Source organism: Fistularia commersonii, chromosome 24 (assembly GCF_037954325.1).
Source record: "Fistularia commersonii isolate RoL2024-O1a breed Wild chromosome 24, RoL_Fcom_v1.0, whole genome shotgun sequence".
In the NCBI taxonomy this organism is placed as follows: Eukaryota; Metazoa; Chordata; class Actinopteri; order Syngnathiformes; family Fistulariidae; genus Fistularia; species Fistularia commersonii.
Window position 1 is genome coordinate 7185047 of NC_141307.1, and position 19025 is coordinate 7204071.

General features: G+C 44.8%; 3 non-coding genes across 3 annotated transcripts; all 3 read right to left on the reverse strand.

Annotated features, from left to right (window-relative positions):
* Positions 1-15817: 15817 nt before the first annotated feature.
* LOC147219819 (5S ribosomal RNA) lies at positions 15818-15936 on the reverse strand. The gene has a single exon (XR_015108303.1). It is a non-coding gene; the product is annotated as a 5S ribosomal RNA (ribosomal RNA).
* Positions 15937-17315: 1379 nt separating this feature from the next.
* LOC147219820 (5S ribosomal RNA) lies at positions 17316-17434 on the reverse strand. The gene has a single exon (XR_015108304.1). It is a non-coding gene; the product is annotated as a 5S ribosomal RNA (ribosomal RNA).
* Positions 17435-18814: 1380 nt separating this feature from the next.
* Positions 18815-18933, reverse strand: LOC147219821 (5S ribosomal RNA). The gene has a single exon (XR_015108414.1). It is a non-coding gene; the product is annotated as a 5S ribosomal RNA (ribosomal RNA).
* Between the last annotated feature and the right edge of the window lie 92 nt (positions 18934-19025).

Sequence of the window (19025 nt, forward strand, 5' to 3'; positions counted from 1 at the left end):
CAAGATGCAGTTTTCCATCTAGCTGAGTCATAGAGTCTGATTGGATTAGAGTTAGAACAAATATTCAAACTTGTCTTTCTATTAAAATGGGCAAGATATCGAGGTGATTACAAAGGAGGAAATCTCCAACAAGAGATTTGTCAACATCCAACAGATGGTCCTATGGTTGGAAATTATCTGGCTGCTGTACAAGCAGTATTAAATAGAGCAAGACCACTGCATGCCACCACCGCAGCCCATGTACAGTAAGCAGCATGCAAACAAGAAATAGGAGAAACTGTTACACAGTTTCAATTCTGCAATGAAGGGAAATTTAGAAACCATAGTGGATTAGAATTCAATGAGCAGGATGATTCTCCTTACCAACTACATCTGAAACTTGGTCGGCTGAGAGGACCACCGAGGAGCTCCACTGAATGCCCCAGGAGGTCTTTCCTACCTGAGGCTATCCGACTTTTTAATTCCTCTCCCTTCAGCCACAGGGAATCTCAAAATCTTTGTACTTCAGACCTTAAGACACTTTATAGCCTTGACTGCTACTTAGACACTTTATAGTTTTATTTGTATTTCTTACTCTCCCCACCTTTCTTTTTTTATACTGTTTACACAATTTCCCACTATTATTTATTATTGTTATGTTTTACTTGAAGCTCTGGCACAACAATTTCCTTTGGGATAAATGAAGTTGTTCTTATTGTTAACTGAGAAATATGCTCTCAATTATTTTCCGTTTTATTTTGAAGGGCCAGTCCCAGCTTCCGGTCTGTCCGTTGTGTTTTTATTTGCTTGAAAATAAACTTAACTTCTTCCAGTTCTGCAAAGCAAGAGATGTCTCACACATATTATTCCTCCGTAAAAGACCCAGCCAGTATTGAGGGGTAACACGCAGATCTACTGCACAGATAACCTCTGATAACAGGTTACGGGCCCAGGAAACCCCCAAAGACGGCTGAAGACAGTTTGGAGCCGCTGAGAAGAGTGACGATACTGTGAACTCGGCGTGAAGGTGAGCTTGATTAGCTAGCAGCTGCTAACAGTGCTACCACGTGCTCTAACTAGCAAGCCATGGAGCGGCCAAGTAGGTGGTCACGGCTAGTTTTTACCGGAGATGAGAAGCAGTATGAACTCTGGGAGACAAAATTCTTGGCCTACATGCGGCTGCAGGGGCTCAAAGACACAATTCTGAGTGAAACTCCAGAATTTGATGACGATGACGAGGAGGCGAAGGACAAGGAGCAGAATGAAATGGCCTATGCCCAGCTGATCCAGTTTTCAGATGACAAAAGTCTAGGCTTGGTCATGTGTGAAGCTGCAGATGATGGGAGAAAGGCACTGAAGATGCTACGAGAGTATTATGCAGGTAAAGGGAAGCCTCGCATTATAAACCTGTATACTGACCTGACAAAACTGCAGAAAGGAAGCAGTGAAAGCGTAACAGACTTTGTGATTAGGGCAGAGACTATAATCACGGCGCTAAGAAATGCAGAGGAAGTCATGAGTGATGATCTTCTCATAGCTATGGTGCTAAAGGGACTTCCAGAATCGTTCAAACCATTTGCAGTTCATGTGACTCAAAGTGAAGAAAAGCTCAAATTTGCTGATTTTAAAAGGAGATTGCGTTCACATGAAGACACTGAAAAACTCTGCGCTCATGTGTCAGATAATGCTATGAAAGTGAACACGAAAGTAAATGACACTCTGAGGGGCAATGACAAAAACACAATGGCGGATATGGTGTGCTTTAAATGTGGTGTGAAGGGGCACAAAGCAAGAACATGCCAAAGAAGACAGTGGTGCGGTTTTTGCAAAAGCTCGACGCACAGAGATGCAAACTGCAGGCGTCGTCTAACAAGTGAACAAGCGAGACAAGCTGCAGAGGGAGAGGGCAACACATCGTATGTTTTCTTGACCGAAGACCGGGGAGCGGACATCGTTCCAGAGCGTGGTGTGAAGATGAAAGGCCTAATGGTGGACACGGACGCTACTTCTCACATCATCACGGATGAGACAAAGTTCAAGAGCTTCGATGAGACTTTCAGAGCTGACACACACCATGTTGAGCTGGCAGACGGGACCAAGTGTCAAGGCGTGGGGAAGCAGCGGGGAGAGGCAGAGGTGATCCTCATAGACAGCAGAGGACGTCACCACACAGCAACACTGAGAAACATGCTGTTCATCCCTTCCTATCCACAGGACATTTTATCTGTGATGGCCACCACAGCAAGCGGAGTAACGGTAATCTTCAATGAAGGAAAAGACATGGTCAAAATGAGTGACGGTACTGTATTTCCTATTAATGTGCAGAACAAACTTTACTACCTATCTACAGCAGATGAAAGTAATGACAAATGCAAAGGGTGTTTTGATTTACAAACATGGCATGAAATTTCCGGCCATTGTAATTATAGCGAAGTACAAAAGTTGACAAAAGTGGTTGATGGTATGGTAATCAAAGGGAAAACTGAAAAACCTGTATCGCCATATGAAGTGTGTATTCAAGGGAAGTTTGTGCAGATCAGAAACAGAGAGCCTGATGCAAGAGCAACAGAGGTGTTTGATTTAATGCATACAGATCTGGGAGGGCCAGTAGATCCCATATCTATAGATGGACACAGATTTGCATTGTCGTTTACTGATGATTATTCCAGTATAATTTTTGTGTACTTTCTCAAACAAAAGAGTGATACAGTGAGTGCCACAGAGAGACAGAGTTGCTCTTATTTTTATTCTTAAATGTCTGCTTGATGGGGAAACAGCGACAGTAGACAGTGTTATGGCGTATGCAAGGCATGCAGAGGAATTACAAACAGCCAAAGAAACATCAGTTTATGAAATGGAAGATGATGATGATGAAGGATTGTTAATGTTTCAAGGAGGTCGTAGAGGACGAAGACCCCAGAGAGGGAGTACAGGAAGAATTAGATATCAGAGTGGAATTGAGAAAAGACAAAATAGACAGAGATGACTCATGTTGGCATTGTGGTAAAACAGGCCATTGGTCACGACAGTGTGGGCAAAAGAGACAAGGACGAAATGACAGGGGAGATAGGTGAAGTGAGGAGCGTGCACCCTTACCAAGTGCACGCACCCCAACTCATTCAGATGATGATGATGAAGAAGAGGAAGGACTTGAAAGTATAAATATAGCAAGTGCATGGGAACTACTGAATAATTTGACAGTAAAACCCTACATGAATTTGGAAGTTAATGGAGTCTTAACAGAATTCCTGTGTGATACAGGAGCATGCAAAACAGTATTGACAAGAGCACCTCCAAAAATAAATTATTCAAACACAAAGATAAAAGTTCAAAGTGCCCATGGACACACCAAAACGCAAAAACTCACTGAAAAGATTAATATGACACATCCAAATACAAGCCGATCATGCCAAGTACAGATAATCATTGATCCAAGCAGTGGTGGGCTGTCAGGGCCTGCAAGGCCTTCTCTGCTGGCCCAAAAAAATATCTGAATCACAAACGTTAATTATATTTTGTCCATGAATTTTTATTAAATAATTCCAAATGGTCGGTTCACTTCCTTTCATAGCTTTTCCCCTGGTTGTGCTGCTTCCAGACATATACTTTCATATTAACAATCACATTCCAGCCATAATCTGTCGTCAGGCAGGGTCAAGGTCAAAGGAATCTGCCTGTGGGGGGGGCCTGCACAATCAGTTCTGCAAGCCCTTTACGCAAATAATAAGTGTTGATGACGCTGTTGCTTCATCCAATCAGATTTTGAGTTGGTGACATCAAAGCCTTCTAGCAGGCCATAGCAACATCAGCATATTCACACCCTCTGATTGCATAGTCAGAGAGTGGACAAATATATTAGCGAGGAGAAGCGTACTAGCGAGCTGCGAACAGAAATATAGTTGTGTTTGTTTAATATTGGCATTGTCAACCCACAATGGCTGCAGGAGGAGAAGAAACGGATTCAGTTGCTCATATATTGTTAAAACTGTTTTCTAGATGGAGTTTTGAAGAAAAGCTGGGCATAGTAAAGAAAGGTTGGGTAACTCATAAGCTAGCGAACCTGTCACAACCAGGAAAAGGATTTGTTCAACATTTTCAAACCACAAACTACGACCGGTACCCCTGGATCACAGGCTCCGAGTGTCACGACTCATCGGGTCCCCGGGCAAGCGGCACAGCAATCACAGCAATTATCCTCCGCACCTGGTGACCACGCCGCACCAGGGAATAATCCCACTAATCAGGCCTGAGTATAAAGGCGGACCTAAAGTTTCAATCATTGTCTGATCTCGTTAGGATGAGAAGTTCGTATTGTCCTCATCTCCACTTGTGTAGAAAGTCCCAGACTGAAAACCAATTAAACTACCTGCAATCCTACATGCCTGTGTCTTTTTTTCAAAGAAGATGAGTTCAGCTGAGAGCAACTATGATATTGGGGATAGAGAGCTCCTGGCCATCAAATTGGCTTTAGAAGAGTGGCGCCACTGGGTTGAGGGAGGAAATATCCCTTCATTGTGCTCTCTGACCACAAGAACTTGCAATACCTACGCGAAGCAAAGAGGTTGAACCCCCGCCAGGCCAGATGGGCTCTCTTCTTCACCAGATTTCAGTTCACCATCCAATATCGCCCCGGTACTCTCAATGGCCGGGCAGATGCTCTTTCACGTATTCACTCACCTGAAAATGCCCCTAAAGAACCAGAGAACATTCTGCCTGACAGGGTGCTCGTGAGCCCCATCCGGTGGAGCCTGGCTGAGGAAATCTGGGACGCATCAGTGTCCGACCCCGCACCACTCAACACTCCTGCCGACCGTACCTATGTACCCCAAACCATCCGGGACTCTCTCCTCACCTCTGCACACCAGGTATAGGGCATCCAGGTATAAGTGCAACGCTGAACATTCTTCGAGGCAAATACTGGTGGCCAGGTATGTCGAGGGACATCCAAAGATTTTCAGCCAATGCCCCGATTGTGCCATGGTGAAAACCCCTCGTCACCTACCAGCAGGGAAACTGGAACCCTTACCAATCCCAAATAGACCCTGTCCCATCTCGGCATTGATTATGCCACAGACCTTCCCCCCTCCGAGCATCTTAGTGGTCGTGGATCGCTTCTCTAAGGCATGCAAGTGAGGGGAGTCCCTGCAGCATTGAAGACATCAGAGGCCCTCTTCACCCAGGTCTTTCGGAACTTTGGACTGTTGGAGGACAGACACAGGCACGTAGGATTGCAGGTAGTTTAATGGGTTTTCAGTCTGGGACTTTCTACACAAGTGGAGTTGAAGACAATACGAACTTCTCATCCTAACGAGATCAGACAATGACTGAAACTTTGGGTCTGCCTTTTTACTCAGGCCTGATTAGTGGGATTATTCCCTGGTGCGGCGTGGTCACCAGGTTCCGGAGGATAATTGCTGTGATTGCTGTGCCGCTTGCCCGGGGACCTGATGAGTCGTGACACCGAGGTACACTGCAAATTGTATTGCTGGGAGTGCTTGGAGACGAAGCGCACGGATAATCTGTACGACAGGATAATAGAACTCTATTTGAGGAAAGGAAGGAGGATGGATTTTGTCTACAAATCATCAGAATTTGAGTGAGTAAAATACTGCTATTTTCCTTAATAATACAGAAAGTTTATAAGGTTATTATTGGTGTTTTTTTTTATGTGTTGCATACATTTGCTATAAGGGCATTTTTTGTGGCTTCTGTCCGTTTTTGTGGCTTCAGCCACGGGACACCTGAATGCCACAGGGGTATGTGGAAAGTCCATTAATTTTTGCAGCAAAATTCAAAAGGTCATTGCTGATTTAAGGCCTGAAGCAAGAAAAAAATGCTGTGAAGAAAGCTCCTAAACCAAGAACAAAGAAAGAAATGCTTTCTGTCCTTGGTTTATGTAACTATTGTACAGCATTCATCGCAGAATTTGCAATCATAACTGCACCGCTTTTGAAAGTGGTATGTGAAAACCCATTGGCTATGAATGATGTTCTCTCACCTGGACACCAGAAGCAGATGAAGCGTTTGCGGAAATCAAACAACAACTTTGTAGTGTACCCGTGCTGGCACGTCTAAACTACAATAAGCCATTTATCCTAACTGTGGACTGTAAACAGTCATACATGACGATCTTACTCTTACAGAAATGTGGGGATAAATTTAGACCAGTAGCTTACCACTCAAAACAGTTGGACAGTGTAGCTAGGGCTTTCCCCCCATGTGTACAAGCAGTAGCAGCAGCCGCTCTAGCTGTAGAAAATTCGGCTGATGTAGTTCATCCATTTGAACTATTAGTACCACATGCAGTTGATGTTCTCCTACTGCAAGCAAATTGTCTTTTCTATCTCCAGCTAGACAAATCAATTTTACAGCGGTGCTGCTAAGTCAACCACATCTTACCATCAAACGATGAACACAACTCAATCCAGCTACATTTTTACCTTTACCAATAGATGGCACATCTCATAATTGCATAACAGAAACATCACAAGTAGTTCTACTGAGACCAGATTTGCAGGACCCACCACTACATAATGGTTGTGTGTGGTTTGTAGATGGATCATCTTTTAAAGATGACAGAGGAGTCACACACACAGGCTGTGCTGTGGTAGAACTCCCGAACCAGGTCATAACTTCAAGGGCGTTACCAACAGCACTATCAGCCCAAGCAGCTGAAATTACAGCATTGATAGAAGCCTGCCAAGTAGCAGAAGGGATTGATGTAACAATTTACACTGATTACCAATATGCCTATTCCACACTCTTTGTATTTGCAAAAATGTGGCAACAGCGAGGCATGGTGACGACTACAGGAAAAACAGTGACACACGCAGCACTCTTAACAAAACTACTAGAAGTTATACTGCTCCCACGAAAATTAGCAGTAGTAAAACGTAGAGCACATCACTCAGGAACAGATGATTTTACAAAGGAAATGCCCTTGCTGACAAAATAGCAAAGGAAACAGAAAAACAAAAATACAGCATGCATGCTGAAAAACTATCTACCACACCATCATTAATTGACAATGATGTACTAAAAGATGCTCAGGAGAATGCGTCAGCTGCTGAAAGACAATCCTGGCTCAAGAGAGGAGCAACAGACTTCAATGGAATTTTGATGATAAATGAAAATGACCCATGGGCCTTGCCATGTGTCAACAGGAGGGATGGAGGTACTTACGTCAAAACACTTCTATACCATTATCCTAAATTCCTACTTAAAAAAAATCGTGTGCACAATGTATAACATGCTTTAAAAATAATACTCAAGGAAACTAAGACCAAAGAAAGGAAGGTTTCCAGATCCACAATATCCTTTAGAAGTGATGGACATGGATTTTATTGAATTCAATTCTGTAGGAAAATATAGATATTGTTTGGTAATGATTGACAGCCACAGCAAATGGGTGGAAATTGCAACGATGACGGCGCAAAGACCAGACATCCCCCTCTCTTTTTTTTAAATTTAATGTATTTTATTTCCTGAGTTAGCAACTTGCTCCTTTCCTCTCACTCACTGTTCGTAAGTATGTAGTACCACATTCCACCACAGGATGGCGTGAAACCAACTGTGATTAGTTTGCCGAGACGCCGTCACAGCATTAGTTCAGTGCTGTGTTGGACGTCAGTAATGTGGCTAATGTCTGTGTTACAGCCGACAACAAAACCCGCAAAACCTACACACTGAATCATCATCATTCACGTGTGCAACACAACCACTACAAAAGCTGATGCAGAAGCTGTAGTTAAACCTATCTGTAAATATATTCTGCCAACCCATGGCATACTGCAGAGAATAAATGAAGTTGTACACAATGGGTCAAGTTATGGACATTGACTTAAAGAGACATTGTTCTTATCATCCACAGACTGCAGGGTTAGTGGAAAGAACAAATGAAACAGTAAAAAACAGACTAAGAAAATGTATGGAACATACAGGAAAGACATGGCGAGAGTGCATATATATGGTAAAAATGTATATGCACATAGTTACCACAGTGAATGGTTTGACACCATTATAGATAATACATGGTGGACCATTCAGGTTACCGATGACACATCCAGATCTAGAGAAGGCCCACACAGAAGAAATTTAGTGGAATACATTAGAAATACACTAAGGCAATGAGACGTAACAGACGCAAATGATCTGCCTGAATCTCAATCTGCTCCACAGGTGAAGGTCCAAGTTGGTGATTGGATCTTCGTGAAAGTCATAAAGAGAAGCTGTTGGAGTTCAGCACGCTGGGAAGGACCATTCCAAGTACTTCTGACCACGCCGACTGCAGTGAAAACTGCGGAACGATCCACTTGGATTCATAATCACACTGTAAGGTACTCCCTGTTGATCCTACTAACACTGGCTAGAGGGGAAGGCTGACTACAAAGGGGAGTAAGAAGGATCGTCTTACTCGTCTCAAGGCATCGGCTGCATTAGTGAAGAAACCACCAGGTCCCTAACCGTTTAGGTTGGAAGGATCCAGGATGAGCCCTCCAAAACAGGAGCACCCAACCCAGCAGGAGAAGGCAGAGACAAACAATGGCAAGTCTGATGAGTAAAGAAGGGCCTATCTCAAACTTATAAAGAACTATGAAATGAGAACAATGCTCCACACCGTGACAGTCTCTGGTGGCGATTGATAAATATAACAGCAGGAGACCAAACTGATGCTATGTTTGTACTGTAATGCCAATATCAGTGTCTCCTAACCCGTCTATACAACCTCATCCAATTAATGAAAGTGAAACATTGTCCATAATATGGGTGTATTCCCAAGGACTGAATCAGAGATTTTGAATTTTTCAGAATATAACAAATACCTCAGTCCTTCCCTTTTTGCCTTACAATCCATCAAATTGGCGATTGCCAGCTAATTATTCTATGGCAACCAACAGAACTGTCATTTAGGGATTCATTCTAATTAAAATGAAAAAGACACCACCATTTTGCATGAAACGACAGTGTGGTAAAAAGGATCATTATCTGGGCCAACTTAAGTGTGACACTGTGCTAAATATGGAAAGGGATAGACTAGTTAGGAAAACTTATGACTCCTATAGTAATAGTATATGTGAGGTTGGAAAGTGGGGAATGGATGCGTGCGCCATGAATCTGACTGCCCTCAAGCCATTATTGGGTATTGAAACAAACCTCACCAAATTTGGTATTCCGCCATGGAGGATTTTCGCATTCCCACATAAATACGGTTCTCCATGCCCAAAAACACATGTATGGATTTGTGGCAGATGAGCATTTCTGTATCTGCCCCAACACTGGTGTGGCACATGCAATTTGGCCCGATGAAGATGCGCCATGACTTTTATACCACAGCATAACATGACTCATGGCATACAACCCATTAGGCCAGGGGTGGGCAATTATTTTTTCCATGGGGCCACATAAGAAACATAAAATATTGTGGAGGGCCGGGCCTAAAGGCTGAACTCAATTCTGCATAATATTGATTGTATTTCTTTATAAAAAGCAGTAAATAGCACTGTTTTGACAAGCTTGCAAGAGTATATGTTAAAGTTAAGCAATGAAAAAATGAGGTTGCCTTACAAAAATTTATTCATTCAAATTTCTCAGCACAATGGTAGACAAAATTTAAATATTTTTTACTATTTGTGACTCATATTAGTGAACATTTTCAGTCACATTCACTTCAAAACACATTTTGAGTTCCATATTGACTGTCACTGAACTGTGATTTTGAGAAAAAGTGTCCCAGTTCACTGTTATCTGATGCCTTAACATGCCTACATTTGTGGTCTAGCTACCTCATTTGGTGTTTTAAAGTTCTTCTTTCTTGTTCAGTGAGAGAAATCTAATCTCTGCTGGGCTTTAACGAGTGCATCGAAGTCAGGTTGAATGTCTGAAGTGGAGATGTGAAGCACAGCTGACAGATGATCATCAGTGAGAGGATCTATACCTGGATTTTGTAAACCTCATCATTGAAAATGTTTGTTCACAAATGTAGGTAGAGCCAAAGAGAACAAACATCTTCTGAGCATGTCTCCTAATGTTTGGAAAGTTCTCCTCCTTGAGAGAAGAGTAGAAATCCAGCAGAGATCCTGACTTAAAGTGCTCTGCCAGTACTACATCAGACTGCAGGTCAATGAGTTCCAGCTGAAAATCACTGGGTGCATCATCCACACGGAAGGTAAAGGGAGAAGAAATCATGTGCATGTCATCCTCCATTGCTGTAAGATCCTCAAATCACCTTGAAAACTGACCATACAATGCTCCCCACATGGATGAGTACCTGCAGAGGTTATCAGCTGGTGGTGTGACTTCTTTCAGGGTCAGCATGTGAGTGAGAGTGTTGCTCTCCTGTTGTCTTGAAAGCAACTGTATCTTTCTCATGAAAGCCTTCACCAGGCTGTGCATTTCATGCACAAAAAGGCCCTTGCCTTGCAGCTTGGTGTTCAGTTCATTCATCAGTGCAGTCACGTCAACAGCAAATGCAAAATCTGCCATCCTGTCCTCATCTGCAAGCTCTGGGATGGCTTTGCCTTTTGTCTCACAAAACTCCTGGATTTCTGTTTTCAGATCCCAGACTCTTTTTAGCACTTTGCCCAGGCTGAGCCATCTCACAGAAGTGTGGTAGCCAATGTCACTGTGCTCACTCTCATGCTCCTCCAGAAGTGTTATAAACTGTCTGTGATTCAGTGCCCGCGCCCTGATGAAGTTAACTATTATAGTAACAACATCGATAACATGGTTAATTTTTAGCACTGATGTGCACAACACATGTTGGTGTAAAATACAATGTAAAAATACCAATTTCTGATCAGGGTCAATTTCAGTCACTTTATCCTGCAAGCGTTTTAAAAGTCCGACATTTTTCCCTGTAAGATTTGGACAACCGTCCTTGGTGACACCTGCCAGTCTGTCCCATTTCAGTCCCAACGTGTCCATACAAGCATTTACCTCAGTGAAGAGATCGCTCCCTGTCGTCATCCCTTTTAACGACCGCATTGCTGCCAGCTCCTCCGTAATCTTGAAGTCCGGCGCTATCCCACGGACAAATACGAGTAGCTGGGCTGTGTCGCGGACATCACAACTCTCGTCCAAAGCCAAGGAGAAAACGTCAAAACTTGGCACTTCACGTTGCAGCTGTAGCTCCAGATTCCCCGCAATGTCCTCGATCCTTCTCGTCACGGTTCGCCTGGACAGCGGGACTTGCTCAAATGCCGCTTTTTTTCAGGGCATATTAGTGCTGCAGAGTCTACCAAGCACTCTTTCACAAACTCCCCCTCTGCGAATGGCTTGCTGTTTTTGGCTATTTTGTGGGATATCACGAAGCTGGTCTTGGTTGCTGCATCCCTGGATGTATGAAGCTTGGTAAAAAAGCCTTGCTGCGTTTGCAGCTTGGCTAGCAAAGCTTCCAATGTCCGCGTTCTTTCGTCATCAGTCAGGTTTTTATATTTCTCTGCATGTTTCGTCTGGTAATGCCGACTCAAATTGTAGTCCTTAAACACGACGATCTGCTCCCCGCAAACTAAACACACAGCTTTACCTCCAACTTCAGTAAATAAATACTTAGCTGTCCAATTTTTGTTGAAAATCCTACATTTGGCATCTACCTTTCTCTTTTTAGCCTGAGCGGATATTTTTGAGGGCGAAAATTGCCTTCTTGTGATTCAATCGCGCGCATGTCTTGATATTCGCATTACGTCATTATGTGCGTGAATTAAGAAAAAAAACAACAACTTCAGAATAAAAGCAGTGCAGCTTTAGCCCATGAATGAGGTGAAATTGGAAAGTATGTTTATTTTGTAATTTCCAATTAACCTTACACTGGCGGTCAGAGTCAACCAAAGGTATGTGGCCCGGGCCATACAATGCCCAGGTCTGTTATACAAGGTATGCTCAGGCATTTCCTACAAAGGACCAAAAGTCAGTTACCGTTGCCAAAGTATTGTGGGAAAGTACTTTGTTCATTATGGACTACCCGCTAGAATACATTCAGACCAAGGTAGAGATTTTGAAAGCCGCCTCATAAAAAAACTCTTATCCATGCTTGGAGTAAGAAAGTCGCACACCTCACCTTATCATCCGCAAGGTGATGCTCAACCAGAACATTTCAACAGAACACTTCTCTCAATGCTTGGAACTCTTGAAAATGTGCAGAAACAAAACTGGAGTCAACATATCAGTCAGTTAGTACATGCGTATAATTGCACTAAAAATTAGTCCACTGGATATTCCCCATACTACTTAATGTTCGCGCGCAATGCCAGATTGCCTGTTGACCTCTGTTTTGGTACAGCTCTCGACGGTAATTCAGAGACGTCTCACCTACAGTATGTGGACAAAATGAGAAAAGAACTCCAAAAAGCTTACCATTTAGCTGCAGAGTGTGCAACCAAGAGCCATCTGAGAAACAAAACCTGTTATGATCAATGAGTAAGAGACCAACCTCTACAAGAAGAGTCCTCATAAGAAATGTTGGCGTAACTGGGAAACAAACTACAAGATAGATGGAAATCCACACCCTATATTGTGATTAAAAAGTTTTCCAACTTACCTGTAGACAGAGTCAAACCCGAACAAGGAACTGGAAGTGTCAAAACTCTACACAGAGACCACCTTCTACAAATTGGTTATCTTGTCAGGATTCCCGATAATTCTGAACAAACTAAAAGAGTCAGAACACCAGTTACCAGGAGACAACATACTCTAAGACATCAAACACATCACCAAAATGATCAGACATCTGACATCTCTTCAAACTCTGAATCTGAGTATGAGTGTGTCTACGAGTGCCCAACCTATGATAAGGTCAGGAAACCACTGTCCATACCAGACCGAACCACCCCAGAGCATACTCCCTTTGAAAATTTCCCCTCATCTGAGAGTGAACCGGAGGTGGAGAAAGTACATTCTGTCAGTTCACAGGAAGAGGAATATCAGTCCTCCAACAAGGAAGCAGATACTAATGATACAGCTGAAGACACTGATGTGGAGTTGAGAACTCAAACCAGCCCTAGAAGCAGAAAGTCAATGCGTGAAGTAAAACCAGTGATCCGCTTGACCTATGATAAACCTGGAACTCAAGCTGGGGAACCTGTGACTATTGTGCACCGGGGCATGGTCATTCACTTGAACCTCAGTGCCAGAGGAAACCCTGATCTTGTGAAACATCCTAAAACATGCCCCTACAGATCTAAGTCTAAACAGTACAGTTAGATGAGGACATCTACACCTTTTAGAAGGGGGAGGATGTAGCCCGTCTAAAATTTCATTACAGACCATACAGGCTAAAATGTAAAGATGTTTTAACATTTAAGTAAAATTAATTAAGACTGAAATGGCTGTAAAACATTTAATATTTCATGTTTAAAATGTGTTCATAAATGGTTAAAAACAAGGTTTAATCTTATCTAAGGTTTTTGTCATTTATTTGGGAATCGTGCTTTTAATCGCCACAAGCTTGTGTGAAACGTACAGCTCAACATGTGCTTTTGTTTGCATCCGAACTTGTTAAGTGTCATTATGGTATTTTCTTGAATTGTATTGGTTGATGTACACTTAGTGTCCAATCCCATGCGTGATGGCGGGATCTGAATGAGGAAGGCAATAGAACATCTAGGCGCGAGGCATTCGACTGCTGCGTTTGCCGAGGGAAGTTTGTGAAGCTAAGCTGAAAGGAGAATGGTCATAAAACATTGTGGATGCAGAGTCTACGTTGCTGTTTTCGACTATTTAACCCTGTGATGAGTGAGTACTCGATGTATATGATTTTTATGCTTAGACGATATGTTTAAGTGCACATATGCGATGCTAATCGAGCGTTAGCATTGTTAGCATTTTACCGCGAGTTAATTTCATACTCTGTATGTAAAGTATATGAGCTTGGAATTGGAGACCTTTGATGCTCAGTGGACCGAGAGGAATTCTCTGGACGTTTCTGCTGAGGCTTAACCGATGAGTTTCACCGAGTGCACTTCGTGATGCCGTGATGCCAAGTCATTGCTAACCCGTTTGCCGAGAGGGAATCGCATGGTGATGGACAACATTTGACTATCCATTGCTTCAACGCCAGAAGAATTAGTGAGTACATCAAAGCACATGCATTTTATTTTGGGGCTTGTGAACAAGTGAAACGGACATTTTCTGTTTTTCTGGTCCAACGATCCCGAGCATCGAATCAGGCCTGCCACGATTGAACTTTCTGAGAAAAACAAAAAGGACTTTAAGGTTATGGTTTTTGAACTGGACTGAACTTGAAGGGATGTACATGGTTTTTGAATATGTTTATGTAGTTGCAAAGCGACAAAATCTCAAATGAACGCACTACCAATTTCATTTCATTTTTCTTTCTTTTAATTTTGTGAAACTAAACTTCAACTTTGTACTTAAAGAGATCTGTGTTTGTCTTAATTCATATTTTATCCTTAGGAGATGGAGGCACCGCTATAATCAAACAGCATAAATAAGTTTAAGTTATCAAAAAATAGGTATTATTGTTTCTCCTGTTTACCATTGAAAATTTCATCGAAGTAACGTTCCCAGGGCCCAAACCATTGTACTATCACTGCATTAACTAAGAGGTTGGGTGCTACACTGCTCTAACCAAAAATCATCAGACACTCTTTACCTTAGGCTACAGCCTAAGGCTAAAGCCTAAGGTAAAGAGGGAGCTATCAAAGGCCATACCAGGACTCAAATGCACGGCGGGACAGTTAATGACAAGAGAAAGAGAAAATTAAATAAAATACACATGGAAAAAGGAAGAGTACTACCGATGCAGTATTTGCGCCGAGAATGCTCATAGAGAAGTACAGAGAAGGCCGGTGGGAGCCCCATTGCCTTTTTGTACACCTTGAAAAGTCATACGACAGGTTGCCAAGAGAGGAGCTCTGGTATCCTATGAGGAAGTCTGGAGCGGCAGAGAAGTGTGTTGCACTGGTGCAGGACATGTATGCTAGCTGGGAGACAGTTGTGCGGTGTGCTGTAAGACGGGACCAGAGAAGTTCAAGGTGGAAGCGGGACTCTGTTGGGGATAGGCCCTGAGCCCCTTCTTGTTCGCAACGGTGACGGATGAAGGTAGACGTGAATCTCCACGGACTGTGACCTTTGCAGATGCCGTTGTGATCTGTAGTGAGAGCAGAAAACAGGTGGAGGTCAAGATAAGATAAGATAAGACCTCCGTCTCGTCCCGGACACGGAGGTCCCGGTGGAGGCTGATGTTCCTGCTTTAAAAAAAACAACATGGCTGATGCATCTTCCGCATCTACCCGGTCACGTGGTACACGGCCCTCCGACAGGACGCCGAAGCATCAAAGTAAACCCAGGACTTCAACAACCAGACTCCTAGGAATATGATGAATGAATGGGGAAAAATGAAAGAGAGCCAAGGGTAGAAGCGCTGATTACTGGCGATCGCAAAAGGAGCAGAAACGATTGTAAAAAGAAGCGAGGAGGGCATCGAAGAGGAGGAGGAGTTCAAAGGCAGGGGGTCCTGATGACGTACCGTACATGTGGAGTCCTGGAAGTGCCTAGGAGAGCCAGCGGTATGGAGATCAGCGGTTGGATTATTCAACAGCGACAGGTATAAACGAGAGAAAAAGAAATTCAGCACACATGGAGAAACACTGTACGGGGATGACAAGAACGGCGGCGAGCGACGGACGGAGGCGGCGAGACAACGGAAAGTGACCCGAAAGGTAAGGCGGGGAACTATGACTGAGCGTGTGTCGCGCCGGGCTTCACGGTGACTCCGGTGGGACAGACACAAGGGAATGAGCGGCGTGTGTCCGTGTGTGAAATGTTGGCGCTCTTGAGAGACAGCACCCCCTGCTTTTGACAGAGGGAACGAACATGAAAAAGCTTACGGCACCTGGTATTCCCAGGCGGTCTCCCATCCAAGTACTAACCAGGCCCGACCCTGCTTGGCTTCCGAGATCAGACGAGATCGGGCGTGTTCAGGGTGGTATGGCCGTAAACGAGACTAGGCTACGCGAGGAAGAGCATTTTATAAGCAGCCGTCCCCCGTCTTTTCCACCTCCAGTCATTTCCAGATCTGTCAGGAGCTCCTTCTATTGCGTTTCTATGATTACAGCCAGTGGCAACCAAGGTTACTATAACCAAAAATCATCAGACACACTTTACCTTAGGCTGCAGCCTAAGGTAAAGAGGGAGCTAGCAAAGGCCATACCAGGACTCAAATGCACGGCGGGACAGTTAATGACAAGAGAAAGAGAAAATTAAATAAAATACACATGGAAAAAGGAAGAGTACTACCGATGCAGTATTTGCGCCGAGAATGCTCATAGAGAAGTACAGAGAAGGCCGGTGGGAGCCGCATTGCCTTTTTGTACACCTTGAAAAGTCATACGACAGGTTGCCAAGAGAGGAGCTCTGGTATCCTATGAGGAAGTCTGGAGCGGCAGAGAAGTGTGTTGCACTGGTGCAGGACATGTATGCTAGCTGGGAGACAGTTGTGCGGTGTGCTGTAAGACGGGACCAGAGAAGTTCAAGGTGGAAGCGGGACTCTGTTGGGGATAGGCCCTGAGCCCCTTCTTGTTCGCAACGGTGACGGATGAAGGTAGACGTGAATCTCCACGGACTGTGACCTTTGCAGATGCCGTTGTGATCTGTAGTGAGAGCAGAAAACAGGTGGAGGTCAAGATAAGATAAGATAAGACCTCCGTCTCGTCCCGGACACGGAGGTCCCGGTGGAGGCTGATGTTCCTGCTTTAAAAAAAACAACATGGCTGATGCATCTTCCGCATCTGCCCGGTCACGTGGTACACGGCCCTCCGACAGGACGCCGAAGCATCAAAGTAAACCCAGGACTTCAACAACCAGACTCCTCGGAATATGATGAATGAATGGGGAAAAATGAAAGAGAGCCAAGGGTAGAAGCGCTGATTACTGGCGATCGCAAAAGGAGCAGAAACGAGTGTAAAAAGAAGCGAGGAGGGCATTGAAGAGGAGGAGTTCAAAGGCAGGGGGTCCTGATGACGTACCGTACATGTGGAGTCCTGGAAGTGCCTAGGAGAGCCAGCGGTATGGAGATCAGCGGTTGGATTATTCAACAGCGACAGGTATAAACGAGAGAAAAAGAAATTCAGCACACATTGAGAAATACTGTACGGGGATGACAAGAACGGCGGCGAGCGACGGACGGAGGCGGCGAGACAACGGAAAGTGACCCGAAAGGTAAGGCGGGGAACTATGACTGAGCGCGTGTCGCGCCGGGCTTCACGGTGACTCCGGTGGGACAGACACAAGGGAATGAGCGGTGTGTGTCCGTGTGTGAAATGTTGGCGCTCTTGAGAGACAGCACCCCCTGCTTTTGACAGAGGGAACGAACATGAAAAAGCTTACGGCACCTGGTATTCCCAGGCGGTCTCCCATCCAAGTACTAACCAGGCCCGACCCTGCTTGGCTTCCGAGATCAGACGAGATCGGGCGTGTTCAGGGTGGTATGGCCGTAAACGAGACTAGGCTACGCGGAAGAGCATTTTATAAGCAGCCGTCCCCCGTCTTTTCCACCTCCAGTCATTTCCAGATCTGTCAGGAGCTCCTTCTATTGCGTTTCTATGATTACAGCCAGTGGCAACCAAGGTTACTATAACCAAAAATCATCAGACACACTTTACCTTAGGCTGCAGCCTAAGGTAAAGAGGGAGCTAGCAAAGGCCATACCAGGACTCAAATGCACGGCGGGACAGTTAATGACAAGAGAAAGAGAAAATTAAATAAAATACACATGGAAAAAGGAAGAGTACTACCGATGCAGTATTTGCGCCGAGAATGCTCATAGAGAGGTACAGAGAAGGCCGGTGGGAGCCGCATTGCCTTTTTGTACACCTTGAAAAGTCATACGACAGGTTGCCAAGAGAGGAGCTCTGGTATCCTATGAGGAAGTCTGGAGCGGCAGAGAAGTGTGTTGCACTGGTGCAGGACATGTATGCTAGCTGGGAGACAGTTGTGCGGTGTGCTGTAAGACGGGACCAGAGAAGTTCAAGGTGGAAGCGGGACTCTGTTGGGGATAGGCCCTGAGCCCCTTCTTGTTCGCAACGGTGACGGATGAAGGTAGACGTGAATCTCCACGGACTGTGACCTTTGCAGATGCCGTTGTGATCTGTAGTGAGAGCAGAAAACAGGTGGAGGTCAAGATAAGATAAGATAAGACCTCCGTCTCGTCCCGGACACGGAGGTCCCGGTGGAGGCTGATGTTCCTGCTTTAAAAAAAACAACATGGCTGATAAATCTTCCGCATCTGCCCGGTCACGTGGTACACGGCCCTCCGACAGGACGCCGAAGCATCAAAGTAAACCCAGGACTTCAACAACCAGACTCCTAGGAATATGATGAATGAATGGGGAAAAATGAAAGAGAGCCAAGGGTAGAAGCGCTGATTACTGGCGATCGCAAAAGGAGCAGAAACGAGTGTAAAAAGAAGCGAGGAGGGCATCGAAGAGGAGGAGGAGTTCAAAGGCAGGGGGTCCTGATGACGTACCGTACATGTGGAGTCCTGGAAGTGCCTAGGAGAGCCAGCGGTATGGAGATCAGCGGTTGGATTATTCAACAGCGACAGGTATAAACGAGAGAAAAAGAAATTCAGCACACATGGAGAAATACTGTACGGGGATGACAAGAACGGCGGCGAGCGACGGACGGAGGCGGCGAGACAACGGAAAGTGACCCGAAAGGTAAGGCGGGGAACTATGACTGAGCGCGTGTCGCGCCGGGCTTCACGGTGACTCCGGTGGGACAGACACAAGGGAATGAGCGGCGTGTGTCCGTGTGTGAAATGTTGGCGCTCTTGAGAGACAGCACCCCCTGCTTTTGACAGAGGGAACGAACATGAAAAAGCTTACAGCACCTGGTATTCCCAGGCGGTCTCCCATCCAAGTACTAACCAGGCCCGACCCTGCTTGGCTTCCGAGATCAGACGAGATCGGGCGTGTTCAGGGTGGTATGGCCGTAAACGAGACTAGGCTACGCGGAAGAGCATTTTATAAGCAGCCGTCCCCCGTCTTTTCCACCTCCAGTCATTTCCAGATCTGTCAGGAGCTCCTTCT